General features: G+C 40.0%; 1 protein-coding gene and 1 pseudogene across 2 annotated transcripts in view; one reads left to right on the top strand and one right to left on the bottom strand.

The window, feature by feature from the left end:
• The window catches only part of TRPC4 (transient receptor potential cation channel subfamily C member 4), a 362,390-nt gene that overhangs the window by 155,188 nt on the left and 192,001 nt on the right, over positions 1-15,201 (bottom strand). The window lies entirely within an intron of this gene.
• Positions 9,198-10,530, top strand: LOC139006698 (intraflagellar transport protein 52 homolog pseudogene; annotated as a pseudogene).

Genomic DNA, 15,201 nt, shown 5'->3' on the forward strand with positions numbered 1-15,201 from the left:
CTCTGTTATTTTGCCTCATTTCTGATTTTGTTTATTTGGGTCTTCTCTCTTTGCTTCTTGGTGAGCCTGGGTAGAGGTTCATCAATCTTTTTTATCCTTTCAAAGAACCAGATCTTAGTCCAAACTTCCTGGTACTGGCACAAGAACAGACATATAGACTAATGGAACAGGACAGAGAACCCAGAGATCAACCCCAGACATTATGCTCAATTACTATTTGACAAAGGAGGCAAGAGCATACAATGGAGTCAAGACAGTCTCTTCAATAAATCGTGTTGGGAAAATTGGACAGATACATGCAAAAAATGAAACTAGACCACCAACTTACACCATACACAAAAATAAACTCAAAATGGATAAAGGACTTAAACGTACGATGGGAAATCATAAAAAATCCTAAAAGAAGCCAAAGGCAGCAAAATAGCAGATATTTTTCATAGCAATATCTTTACTGATATACCTCCTAAGGCAATGGAAACTAAGGAGAAAATAAACAAATGGGACTACTTCAAAATAAAAAGCTTCTGCACAGTGAAAGAAACCATCAACAAAACAACAAGAAAGCCCACTGCATGGGAGAACCTATTTGCCAATGTTATATCAATAAGGCTTTAATGTCCAGAATTTACAGGGAACTCATTCAACTTAACAAAAGGAAGATAAACAACCTAATTAAAAAATGGGCAAAGACCTAAATAGACACTTTTCAAAAGAGGACATACAGGAGGCCAAGAGACATATAAAAACATGCTCAAAGTCACTAATCATCTGAGAGATGCAAATCAAAACAACAATGAGGTACCACCTCACACCTGTCAGACTGACTATCAACAAACGACAAGTGCTGGATAGGATGCATAGAAAAAGGAACCTCCTTACACTGCTGGTGGGAATGCAGACTGGTGCACCCACTGTGGAAAACAGTATGGAGTTTTCTCAAAAAATTAACCAGAAAGGATATATGCACCCCTATGTTCATAGAAGCACAATTTATAATAGCTAAGATTTGGAAACAGCCTAAGTGCCCATCAGCAGATGAATGGATTAAAAAACTGTGGTACATCTACACAATGGAATACTAAGCTGCTGTAAAAAGGAAGGAACTCCTATCATTTGCAACAACATGGATGGACCTGGAAAGCATTATGCTAAGTGAAGTAAGTTAGTCAGAGAAAGATAAATATCACATGATCTCACTCATTTATGTAATATAATGAACAACATAATCTGATGAACAAAATCAGATCCAGAGACAGAGAAGCATCAATCAGACCATCAAACCTCAGAGGGAAAGGAGACAAAATGGAAGCAGACTAGGCAGACATGTCCTGAGCCTTGTCCTGTAGCAGATAGAACAAACAACTAAATCGAATAACATCCACCCAGAACTGGCGAAGTAGGCACAACTGGCAAGGCAATTTGCAGCTGGGAAGGGCAGAGGATACCTGCAGAATGATAAAATCAGGGATCTAGGCTGGAGAGAACTGCGAGATCTCCAAGCCCAGAGGGTCAGAAGAAAGCCGCACCCTTGGGACAGATGTAGCATCTGATTGTGGAAAGGAGGTCTACAGGACTGCTGGTGGCGGGGTATTCTAGATCTAAGTCCACAGCCATGAGAGACTGAGCTCAGAGGGGGCATCCTGGACAGCTGCCAGGCCATGCTGCATCAGGGGGAGAGGGACTCACAATGGCGCAGCTCTTTCCCCTCTTTTTGGTTTTTGCTTTTATTCGCTAAACCTAGTTCATAGGACCTTTCAAATACAAACACTCACCCATGGCCGAGGTGCAGGTGGAGGTGCGGACTTGTGGAGTCTTGGGAGAGGCTGGGGAGAGGAGAGGGTTGGGGAGAAGTGGCCACAGTCTGGCACTGAGTCATACCTGATCTGCTGGACCTAGGTAGCCATTTTCTCCTGAAGAGATAGCCCTGCCCTACAGTATCCAGGCAACCAATACAGCCACACCCAGACTACATTCTGAGTGGAACAAAGGATACAAAAATATATATATATGAATAGTCCCTGAAAGCCCTAAAGAGAGGCCATTCAGTACCAGCAACAGGAAACTGAGAAGCAGCAGACAGTACAGAAGAGTGGGATCTTAAACTAGCCCTCATGGGGAATTAAAACTCAGCAGAAAGAAACAACACTTCACTTTTTCATTTTCATTTTATTTTATTTTATTACTAGAGGCCTGTTGCACAAAAAGATTTGTGCAATAGGCCTTCCCTTCCCCTGGCTGCTGGCACCGGTTTTCCTCCAGCACCCAGGACCCAGGTCTTAGCTCCGGCCGGAGCCACCTTCAAAGCCTTCGCTGCTCCGGCCGGAGCCGCCTTCAGAGCCTTTGCTGCTCTGGCCGGAGCCGCCTGCAATCTTTGCTCTGCCGCTTCACGCCTACGTATGCAAATTAACCGCCATATTTGTTGGCAGTTAATTTGCATATCTCGCTGATTAGCCAATGGGAGGCGTAGCGAAGGTATGGTCAATTACCATGTTTGTCTATTATTAGATAGGATTATTTTGTTATCTCTTTTTAATTTATTTTTCTTTTTTCATTTGTTTATTTTCTATTTATTTTTACATTATTTTTCAGTGTTCTAATTTTTCACTTTATTCTATTTTTAATTAATTTTTTAAAATGTTTATTATTTTTTCTTCTCTTTCTCTTTCTTCTTATCCATTCATTCTCTTTTTAATTCCTCTACACTGAACTGAGGTCCTCCCCATATTCATCCAATTCCTTAACCTTACTTTCTGTATATAAGGTTGGCCTCTACAGAATCTGCCCCTACCCTCTTTACTGGGTATTTGGTATTTGTATGTTTTTTATTTGTTTGTTTTTTAATTTATTTTTTAATTTATTTTTTAATTTTAAATCTTTATTTTTCAGATTACTACAGATATTCCTTTTTTCCTTCCCATAGCTCCCCTCCATCTGGTTCCCACCCCACTCCAGGCCTTTCCCCTTCCCCCATTGACCTCGTCCATAGGTGTAAGCTCTTTGTCCAATCTCTTCCCACACCCCCCGCAACCCCTTCCCCCACCTCAAGCATTGTCAGTCTGCTCCCTTTTCATGCCCCTTATTCTATTACATTCACCAGTCTGTTCTGTTCATCAGGTTTTTTATTCATTTGATTTTTAGGCTCACTTATTGATAGATATGTATTTGTTGTCACTTTGTTGTTCATAGTTTTTTATCATTACCTTTTTCTTCTTTTTTCTCTTCTTAGAAAATACTCTTCAGCATTTCATATAATACTGGTTTGGTGGTGATGAACTCCTTTAGCTTTTTCTTGTCTGTTAAGCTCTTTATCTGACCTTCAATTCTAAATTATAGCTTTGCTGGGTAGAGTAATCTTGGTTGTAGGTTCTTGGTATTCATCATTTTGTGTATTTCTTGCCACTCCCTTCTGGCCTTCATAGTTTCTGTTGAGAAATCAGCTGACAGTTGTATGGGTACTTCTTTGTAGGCAACTAACTGTTTTGCTCTTGCTGCTTTTAAGATTATCTCTGTCTTTTGCCCTTGGCATTTTAATTATGATGTGTCTTGGTGTGGTCCTCTTTAGATTCCTCTTGTTTGAGGTTCTCTGTGCTTCCTGGACTTGTAAGTCTATTTCTTTCACCAGATAGGGGAAGTTTCCTGTCATTATTTCTTCAAATAGGTTTTCAATATCTTGCTCTCTCTCTCTTCTTCTGGCACCCTCATAATTCAGATTTGGGTATGCTTGAAGTTTTCCTAGAGGCTCCTTACATTATCTTCATATTTTTGGATTCTTTTTTCTTTTTGCTTTTCTGCTTGGGTGTTTTTTGCTTCTTCGTATTTCAAATATTTGACTTCATTCTTGGGATCCTCTTGTCTGCTATTGGATCTCTGTATATTATTCTTTATTACAGTCAGTATATGCTTAATTTCTGATTGGTCCTTTTTCATATCCTTGAGGGTCTCACTAAATTTCTCAGAGGTTTCTAGAAGATTCTTGAGTAACCTTATAACCATGGTTTTGAACTCTATATTCAGTAGTTTGCTTTCATCCATTTCTTTCATTTGTGACTTGTTTCTTTGTCTCCACATTTTGGCTGCTTCCTTGTGTTTGTTTCTATGTACTGGGTAGCTGCTAAGTCTCCTTGAGTTGATAGAGTGGTTTTGTGTGGTAGGTGTCCTAAAAGACCCAGTGGCTCAGTCTCCCCAATCACCTGAGGTGGACACTCTTGGTGCACCCCTTTGTGGGCTGTATGCACAGTCTTGTTGTAGTTAAGCCTTGATTGCTGTTGGTATCACTGGGAGGATTTGACCTCCAGGCCAATTGGCTGTGATGACCAGCAGTGTCTACACTGGAAGATCTGTTGTGCGGGAGATACCTTTATGGGGCAGAACTTGCTTCAGTGGGGCTTTGGTGCTCACTGTGTCTGATCCTTGAGTGTGTCTCTTATGGAAGTAAAGAGTTATAATCCAGTATAATCCAGTATGGTCTCACTCTGACCACTGGGTACCCTGGCTCTTGGATCTCCAAGGAGGTGCAAGACCAGCCACTGTCTGAGGCCACCCAGCAGGAGCTACAGAGACATCTGCAGATTCCTCCTTTTTGTATGGGGTTTGGAAGTACCCAGACGAGACCCAGCTGTGAAGCAAGGCAGGCTGCTGCTGCCAGGCCTTGGGCCATCTTTTGGAAGCTCTAGGGCTCTCTGACCCAGCTGAAGTTTGACAGGTTTTAGGCAGAGAAAGGACAGGCCATTCATATGCAAAAGCCGATGTGCACAGCTTGGGTGGGGTTGTAAATTGGGTGGGGTGGGAATCTCTGGGAATCATCAGGGTGGAGCAAACAGCAATGACAAACCTACCGCCAGCATGATACTCAATGGGTGAAAAGTAAACTCATTTTCCCTAAGAACAGGAACAAGACAGGGGTGCCCACTTTCACCATACCTGTTCGATATAGTACTGGAAATGCTAGCCAAATCGATCGGACCAGAAAAAAAATAAAAGGCATCAGAATTGGAAAAGAAGAAGTAAAACTGTCCTTATTCGCATATGACATGATACTATACATAGATAATCCCAAAGACTCCATCAAAAAAACTACTAGACCTAATAAATAAATTTGGCAATATAGCAGGATACAAAATTAACACCCAGAAATCTATGGCCTTTTTATAAACCAGCTAGAGACCTGGTGCACAAATTTGTACTGGGCTGCATATCGGGGCGCGCTGTGCTGTCTGTTCCTGGAACAGACAGATAGGAAGGTACTGACATCAGGTCAGGCCTTTAGATATGGTCTCATGGTCCCTCCTCAATAAACTGTGCTCTCTGTTCCCGGAAAACATAGATAGGAAGGTGATAATGCTATACTGTGTCGGGAACAAATTGCGTAAACTAGGCTTTGTAACTTTGTAGTTTTTGCAAATAAATATGCTGTAACTTTTGCAGTCTACACCACAGTTCAGCCTTTTGCTTCGGCGGGGTGCTGGGACTGTGGTCAGCTGGCCGGCTTAATAAAGGCACCTAAATTTAAATTCTGAGTTGGTGGTCTATCTCACTAAGTCAACCCATAACAAATTCATGCATGGGAGCATGGGTGATCGGGGCCTGCCGGCTGTGGGGAGGGACCACAGGAGTTTAGCCAGCAGGCCCAGATCTAGTTGTGTAGATGTACTGAGGTAACAGCAAGCAAAGACCACAAAAGAGTGCCCCAAAATGGCCTGAACACCAGCTATGCTCTGCGGTGGAAATACAGCTCTACTTCACGGCCTGTGCTAGGGCCACCTCACTCTCCCTGGGTAAAAGTTGCTGACAGACAGACAGGTCATCTCTCCTACCTGAAGCACACATATTCTCAGGGCTCCGCCCCCAAGCATGATAGATAGCTGACTTCGGTCAATGGCAGCACACCACCGTAGAAACGCTAGTCAATCAGTAGTTGGCAGTCTGGAAAGATGCTGGCCAAGGTAAAAGTGGATGATGGGGGCAGAAGGGTGAGTGGCACACATGGTGTAGTGGCAGAGGTAAGATGGTAGTGGTGCGTACTTTAAGTCTTTGCAATTAGGCTGCTGCCTTGCCCCTTCTACACCCTCTGAAATGCTACTCTGTCTTAATCAGCATCAGGATCACTCTCCTCCTATAGGATTCCCAGAGACAGATTCTCCAGTGCCTGGAGCCTTAGCCAGAGGGAGGGACCAGCCCGGGGAGGGACTGTGGGAGGTTGGCTGGCCGCAGTGGGTAGGGACAGCAGGAGGTTGGCTGGCACAGAAGGTTGGCTGTGGGAGTGCACTAACACCAAGGGGCAGCTCCTGTGTTGAGTGTCTGCCTCCTGCTGGTCACTGGGCATCATTGCAACAGGTCAACTAGTCATTCTGGACATTTGGTCATAATGGCCGCTTAGGCTTTTATATATATAGATAATAAATTCACAGAAAGAGAAAAGAAAAAAACGAATCCCATTTACCATTGCACCAAAAAATTAAGATACCTAGGAATAAACTTCACTAAGGAGGTAAAAGGCTTGTACTCAAAAAAATACAGGACATTGAAAAAAGAGATAGAGGAAGACATAAACAGATGAAAGAACATACTGTGTTCATGGTTTGGTAGAAACAACATCATCACATCATCAAAATGTTCTTACTACCCAAAGCAATCTATAGATTCAATGCATTCCCCATTAAAATACCAATGGGATATTTCAAAGATCTAGAACAAACTCTCCAAAAATTCATCTGGAATAAAAAAAAAAAAGACCCGGAATAGCCACAGCAATCCTGAGAAAGAAGAACAAAGGTGGAGGGATCACAATACCAGATATCAAGCTACTATATCACCAAGCCACGGTTCTCAAAACTGCCTGGTACTGGCACAAGAACAAACATATAGACCAATGGAATGGTACAGAGAACCCAGAAATTGAACCAAGCCATTATGCTCAATTAATATTTGACAAAGGAGGCAAGAGCATACAATGGATTCAAGACAGTCTCTTCAATAAAAGGTGCTGGGAAATTTGGTCAGATACATGCAAAAAATGAAACTAGATCAACAACTTACACCATACACCCTCCCCCCCAACCCCCCACACACACAACAAAACCAACTCAAAATGGTTAAAGGACTTAAATGTAAGACAGGAAACCATTAAAATCCTACACGATTCCATAGGCAGCAAAATAGCAGACATATGTCATAGCAATATCTTTACCGACACAGCTTCTAGGGCAATGGAGACTAAGGAGAAAATAAACAAATGTGACTACATCAAAATAAAAAGCTTCTGCACAGCAAAAAGAAACCATGAACAAAACAACAAGAAAGCCCACTGCATGGGAAAACATATTTGCCAATGCTATTTCACATAAGGGTTTAGTCTCCAAAATTTACAGAGAACTCATACAACTTAACAAAAGGAATATAAATGATCCAATCAAAAAATGGGCAAAGGACCTAAATAGACATTTGAAAGAGAACATGCAAAAGGCTGAGAGACATATAAAAACATGCTCAAAGTCACTAATCATCTGAGAGATGCAAATCAAAATGACATTGAGATACCATCTCACACCTGTCAGAATGGCTATCATTAACAAATCAAAAAATGACAAGTGCTGGCAAGAATGTGGAGAAAAAGGAACCCTCCTGCACTGCTGGTGGGAATGCAGACTGGTGCAGCCACTGTGGAAGACAGTATGAAGTTTCCTCAAAAAGTTGTAAATGGAACTCCCATTTGACCCAGTAATCCCACTTCTAGGAATATATCCCAAGAAACTAGAAACACCAATCAGAAAGGATATATGCACCCCGATGTTCATAGCAGCATAATTTACAATAGCTAAGATTTGGAAACAATCTTAGTGTCCATCAGCAGTTGAGTGTTTTAAAAAACTGTGGTACATCTACACGATGGAATACTATGCCAGTATAGAAAAGAAGAAACTTTTACCATTTGCAAAAGCATGTATGGACCTGGAGAGCATTATGATAAGCGAAATAAGCCAGTCAGAGAAAGATAAATATCACATGACCTCACTCATATGTGGGATATAATGATCAATATAATTTGATGAACAAGAATAGATCCAAAGACAAATGGCAGGGGGAGGGGGTTAGAGAGCAACAAAAAGACTTGTATGCATGCATATAAGTATAACTAGTGGACACAGACATTTGGCAGTGAGGGGCTTTCCCAGGGTGGGAATGGCTGGGGGGGGCGGGGATCAATCAAAGAAAAAGAACACATAAGTAAAACTTTAGACAATAAATAAAAAAATTAGAATTAATAAATGAATTCAGCAATGTAGCAGGATACAAAATTAATGCCAAGAAATCTCTGTCATTTATATACACCAACAGTGAACTTACAGGAAGAGGGATTTAAAAAGCAATCCCACTTACTATCACACCAAAAAAATAAAAGATATCTAGGAAGGAATTTAACTAAGGAGGTCAAATACCTGTACCTGGAAATCTACAAGACACTGAAAAAAGAGATAGAGGAAGACATAAACAGATGGAAGAAAATACCGTGTTCATGGATTGGCAGAATCAACATCATTAAAATGTCCATACTACCTAAAGTCATATATATATCCAATGCAGTCCCCATTAAAATACCAACAGCACATTTCACAGACCTAGAATGAATGCTCCAAAAATTAATCTGGAATTAAAATAGACCTCAAATAGCTGCAGCAATCCTGAGAAAGAAGAACAAAGTAGGTGGGATCTCAATACCAGATATCAAGCTGTATTACAAAGCCACTGTTCTCAAAACAGCCTGGTAATGGCACAAGTGCAGACATATAGACCAACTGAATAGAATAGAGAACCCAGAAATCAACCCAAACCACTATGCTCAATTAATATTTGACAAAGGAGACAAGAGTATATAAAGGAGTCAAGACAGTCTCTTCAATAAATGGTGTTGGGAAAATTGGACAGATACATGCAAAAAAAAAAAAAAATGAAAGTAGACCATCAACTTATACCATACACAAAAATAAACTCAAAATGGGTAAAGGATTTAAACATAAGATGGGAAACCATAAAAATATTAGAGGAATCCACAGACAGCAAAATCTCAGATATATGCCGAAGCAATATCTTCACTGATACAGCTCCTAGGGCAATGGAAACTAAAGAGAAAATAAAGAGTCCGACATTGCTAAGAGGCCTTGGATACCTGGCATTGGGATGCTGGGCGGCATCAGGTGAAGATGGTGGTCACTAGTCCTCAGGTAAGCATGGAGAAAGAGCTTCGGAGCACCATTCTTTTCAATGCATACAAAAAGGAAGTATTTATCACCAACAATGGCTATAAATTGATACAGAAGAGACTTCGGAGCAATTGGAAGATTCAGAGCTTAAAAGATGAAATCACATCTGAGAATATAATTGGTGTGAAACTGTGGATTACAGCTGGGCCAAGGGAAAAATTTACTGCAGCTGAGTTTGAGGTCCTGATGAAATACATTGACGGCATTGGAGATATCCTTGTGATGCTAGGAAGGGGTGGGGAATCCAGATTTGACACCAATATTAACTTTCTCCTGGAAGAATATGGAATCATGGTTAATAATGATGCTGTGGTTAGAAATGGATATTATAAGTATTTCCATCCTAAAAAAACTCTAGTTTCCAATGGAGTCTTGAATAGGGAGATCAGCGAAGCTGCAGGGAAAGCTGTGCCTGGAATCATTGATGAGGAGAGCAGTGTAAACAATGCCTAGGTTCTCACCTTTGTATATCCTTTTGGTGCCACACCGAGTGTCATGAAACCAGGAGTTGCTGTTCTGTCCACGGGTTCTGTCTGTTTTCCACTGAACAGACCCATTCTGGCTTTCTATCACTCGAAGAATCAAGGTGGGAAGCTGGCAGTGCTTGGCTCATGTCACATGTTTAGTGACCAATATTTGGATAAAGAAGAAAATAGCAAAATCATGGATGTTGTTTTCCAATGGCTTACAACAGAAGACATTCATCTAAACCAGATTGATGCTGAGGATCCAGAGATTTCTGACTACATGATGCTGCCCGACACAGCCACCCTGTCAGAGATGCTTTGAGTGTGTCTCCAAGAGGGTGATGAGAACCCACGGGACTTCACCACCCTCTTTGACCTGTCCATTTACCGGCTGGATGTCACCTCCCTCTCCAAGGTCATCAAGGCTATGAACAGCTCAATGTGAAACATGAACCTCTCCAGCCCATCCAACCTCAGTTTGAGACACCGCTGCCCGTCAGCCAGCGGGTTTCCCTCCCAGTTTCAGGGAATTTCCACCTCCTCCACTGGAGCTGTTTGACCTGGATAAGACATTCTCCTCTGAGAAGTCACAGCTTGCTCAAATTACCAATAAGTGTACTGAAGAAGATCTGGAATTCTATGTCAGGAAATGTGGTGACATTCTTGGAGTAACCAATAAACTACCAAAGGACCAACAAGATGCCAAACATATCCTTGAGCACATCTTCCAAGTGGTAGAGTTCAAGAAATTGAAAAAGGAACATGACATTGATACAAATGAAACTGTACAACAGGACAATTTCTGAGGACCAAGCCTCTTGAAGCATTTTCTCCCTCCTTATTTGTAAACTGTTTTTCAATTGTTCCTCAATCCTTTATCAAAATTGTCCATCTACTCTTCTATGAACTGTGGAAGAATTGCGTATCTTCTGTAGTGCCAGATATGTATAAAATTTCTAACTTAGAAAACCCTTATGTAAGATATGTTCCATTTTTTAAACTAAATATGATTAAATCTGTACTTTTATATTTAAAAAATAAAGAAAGAAATGGGACTACATCAAAATAAAAAGCTTCTGCACAATGAAAGAAACCATCAACAAAACAACAAGAAAGCCCATTGCTTGGGAGAACATATTTGCCTATGTTAACTCCAATAAAGGTTTAATCTCCAACATTTACGGGGAACTCATACAACTTGACAAAAGGAAGATAACCCAATAAAAAAATGGGCAACAGACTTAAATAGATATTTTTCAAAAGAGTACATAAGGACTGCCAAGAGACATATGAAAACATGCTCAAGGTCACAATAATCTGAGAGATGCAAATCAAAACGACAATGCGGTACCATCTCACACCTGTCAGAATAGTTATCATCAACAAATTAACAAATGACCAGTGCTGGCAAGGATGCGAAGAAAAATGAACCCTCATGCACTGCTGTTGGGAATGCAGACTGGTGCAAGCACTGTGTAAGACAGTATGAACTTTCCTCAAAAAACTAAAAATGGAACTCCCATTTGACCCAGTGATCCCACTTCTGGAATATATCCCAAGAAAACAAAAACACCAGTCAGAAAGGATATATGCACCCCTATGTTCATAGCAGCACAATTCACCATAGCTAAGATTGGAAACTGCCTAAATGCCCATCAGCAGATGAGTGGATTAAAAAACTGGTACATCTACACAATGGAAGACTACGCTGCGGTAAAAAAGAAGGAATTTTTACCATTTGCAACAGCATGGATGGAACTGGAGAGCATTATGCTAAGAAAAATAAGCCAGTCTGAGAAAGATAAATATCACATGATCTCACTCATTTGTGGAATATAATGAACAACATAAACTGATGAACAAAAACAGATCCAGAGACAGAGAAGCATCGATCAGACTATCAAACCTCAGAGGGAAGGTAGAAGAGGGTGGGTGTGAGGGGGAGAGATCAACCATAAGACTTGTATGCATGCATATAAGCCTAACTAATGGGCACAGACAACTTGGGGGTGAGGGCATGATTGGGGATGGGGGGCAATGGGGGGATAAGGACAGATGTAATTCCTTAATTAATAAAGAAAAAAAAAAAACCTCAGAGGGAAGGTAGTGGAGTGTGGGGGTAAGGGGGAAAGATGAACCAAAATACTTGTATGCATGCATATAAGCATAACCAATGGACACAGACCACAGACACCAGGGTGGTGAGGGCATGAGTGGGGTGGTGGGGGGCAAAGGGGAAATAAGGACACATATGTAATACCTTAATCAATAAAGAAAAAAGAAATTAAAAAGGGAACTTCCACTTGACCTAGTAATCCCACTTCTAGGAATATATCCCAAGAAAACAAAAACACCAATCAGAATGGATATATGCATCCCTATGTTCATAGCAGCACAATTCACCATAGCTAAGATTTAGAAACAGCCTAAGTGCCCATCAATAGATGAGTGGATTCAAAAACTGTGGTACATCTACACAATGGAATACTATGCTGCTGTAAAAAAGAAGGAATTCTTACCATTTGCAACAGCATGGGTAGAACTGGAGAGTATTATGCTAAGCAAAATAAGCCAGTCAGAGAAAGATAAATATCACATGATCTCACTCATTTGTGGAATATAATGAACAACATAAACTGATGAACAAAAATAGAACCAGAGTCATATAAGCATCGAGCAGATTTTCTAACCTATGAGGGAAGGCGGGGGATGAGGGGGTAAAAAATCAACCAAAGGACTTGTATGCATGCATATTAGCATATCCAATGGACACCGACACCAGGGGGATGAGGGCATGAATGGGAGGGTGGCGGGGGGGGTGAGGACATGTGCTGGGGCGTCGGGGCAGCTGGGGAGAGGTCAATGGGGAAAAGGGAGACTTATGTAATACTTTAAACAATAAAGAATTTAAATTAAAAATAAAAGACCTATACTTGGAAAACTATAGGACATTGAAAGAAATTAAGGAACATACAATAAGTAAAGACATATACCTTGTTCATGGAGTGGAAAAATTAATATAATTAAAATGCCCATACTATCTAAACAATTTATAGATTTTATGCAATCTCTATTAAAATAACAACAGTATATTTCACAGATCTACAACAAATATTCCAAAAATTTATATGGAACTAAAAATCACACTGAAAAACCTCAGCAATCTTGAGAAAGAAGAACAAAGTTGGAGAGATCACAATATTAATCTATACTACAAAATTATTGTAATCAAAATAGCATTGTTCTGGCACAAGAGCAGGCATATAGATCAATGGAACAGAAATGAGATCCCAGAAATCAAACCACGCCATTATGGTCAATTAATATTTGACAATGAAGGCAAGAGAATACAATGGAGTAAAGTTGTTCTCTTCAGTAAATGGTGCTTGGAGAATTGATTAGGTACATGCAAAAAAAATGAAATTAGACCACAAACTTATACCATAAAGAAGAATAAACTCAAAATGGATAAAAGACAAACGTAAATCACCAACCCATAAAAATCCTACAACATTGGCAATAAAATCTCAGACATCTCACATACCAGTATTTTTACTGATACATGTCCTAAGGCAAGAGAAAGAAAGGAAAAAATAAACAAATGGGACTACATCAAACTAAAAGTTTCTGTGTATGAAAAAAAATCAGCAAAATGAAAAGAGGACCCACTGTATGGGAGAACATATTTGGCAATTATACATCTGATAAGAGGTTAATTTCCAAATTATCTCAAGAACTTACCACAACTGAACACCAGCAAGACAAACAATCCTATAAAAAATGGGCAACAGACCTGGATAAACACTTCCCCAAAGAGGAATACAGATGTCCAAATAACATATGAAAAAATGCTCAACTTCACTAATTAACAGAGAGATACAAATTAAAACTACATTGAGGTATCACCTCACACCTGCAAGAATGGCTACCATCAATAAATCAACAAACAAGTGCTGGTGAGAATGTGGAGAAAAGGGAACCCTAGGATACAGCTGGTGGACATGCAGACTGGTGCAGCTACTGTGGAAAACATTATGGAGTTTCCTCAAAAAATTAAAAATGAAACTGCCTTTTGACCCATTGATGTCACTTCTTGAAATATATCCTAAGAATCCCAGAACACCAATCAGAAAGAATATATGCATCCCTATGTTCACAGTAGTGTTAATTAAAATAGCTAAGATCTGGAAACAGCCAACGTGCTCATCAGTAGATGAGTGGATAAAAAATCTGTGGTACATTTACACAATGGTATATCATGCAGCTGTAAAAAAGATGTATTACCTTTTATGACAACATGGATGGACCTGGAGATTGTTATGCTAAGTGAAGTCAGGCAGTAAGAGAAAGACAAATATCACATGATCTCACTCATATATGGAATCTAATGAACAAAATTAACTAACAAAATACAGTGGGGCCTTTACTTACGAGTTCAATTCGTCCCATGATGGAGCTCGTAACTCAAATTACTCTTATGTCAAATCAAAAAGTGAACGAGTGAGACACGTGATGCTGGGCTGATGTTGTGGCATTCACTGTGACGTTCGCTGCGCCAACTAGCGGTGGGGTATCTGAAGCTGGCTCGTAACCCGAATTTTAGCTCGCAACTCAAAGCAAAAAATAGGGCGAGAGACGGCTCATATCTCGAAAAACTCTTTAGTCAGGACACTCGTAAGTCAAGGCCCCACTATAGTTTCAGAGTCATGGATAACTGAAATAGACTGACAGATACCAGAGGGAGTGGAGAGTGGAGGAGGGAAGAGATTAACCAAAGAACCTATGTGCATAGCCCATGGACTCTGACAATAATGTGGTGAATGCCTTGGGTGAGGTGTCGGTTGGGTGGTCAGATGCAAAGAAGTGGGAAATGGGGGAATCTGTAATACTGTTAATAATTAAAAATGGTATGTTTTTAAAAATTATGAAATATAAAAAATAAGCCTATCCTAGAAGCAGAACACTTGGTCACCCCAATATTTCTTCTTCAGTGTTAGCCTATGTGGATATATTTTAAGAAAGGCTTTGTTCTCACTGTTTCTTGATGGTAAGCAAGCAAACAATTCCTAGGTACTCAAGAAGGATCTTGTTTATCATAAACTAAAATCTATTTGAGAGTCAAAGTAGAGATGAGTGATTCCTTAAAGGACCAATTCAATAGTTAATGTGTGCCACTACACAGACTGAAGATACAATGATTTCTCATGCAACTATTTCTCTTTCTCTTGACTTGGATACCCTAATTTTCAAGGGATATAATTGCAAAGAAATGTAATAAATTGAATTAAATTGGTAATAATTGGTTAAGTAAATACAGATACAACAAAATGACACTCTATTTCTTCAAACTAGGATTATGAAGACTCTCTATTACTTTTTAAGTAATTTATTAAAGTAAAATTTAAGCTTTGTAAATAAGTTAAATTTTATAATTCAAAGAAGAACTTTTCTTAACACACTACTTTCATATTATTCTT

This window comes from Myotis yumanensis, unplaced genomic scaffold (assembly GCF_028538775.1).
Source record: "Myotis yumanensis isolate MYYU_CA2020_CCGP unplaced genomic scaffold, mMyoYum1.0.hap1 SCAF_3, whole genome shotgun sequence".
Taxonomy (NCBI): domain Eukaryota; kingdom Metazoa; phylum Chordata; class Mammalia; order Chiroptera; family Vespertilionidae; genus Myotis; species Myotis yumanensis.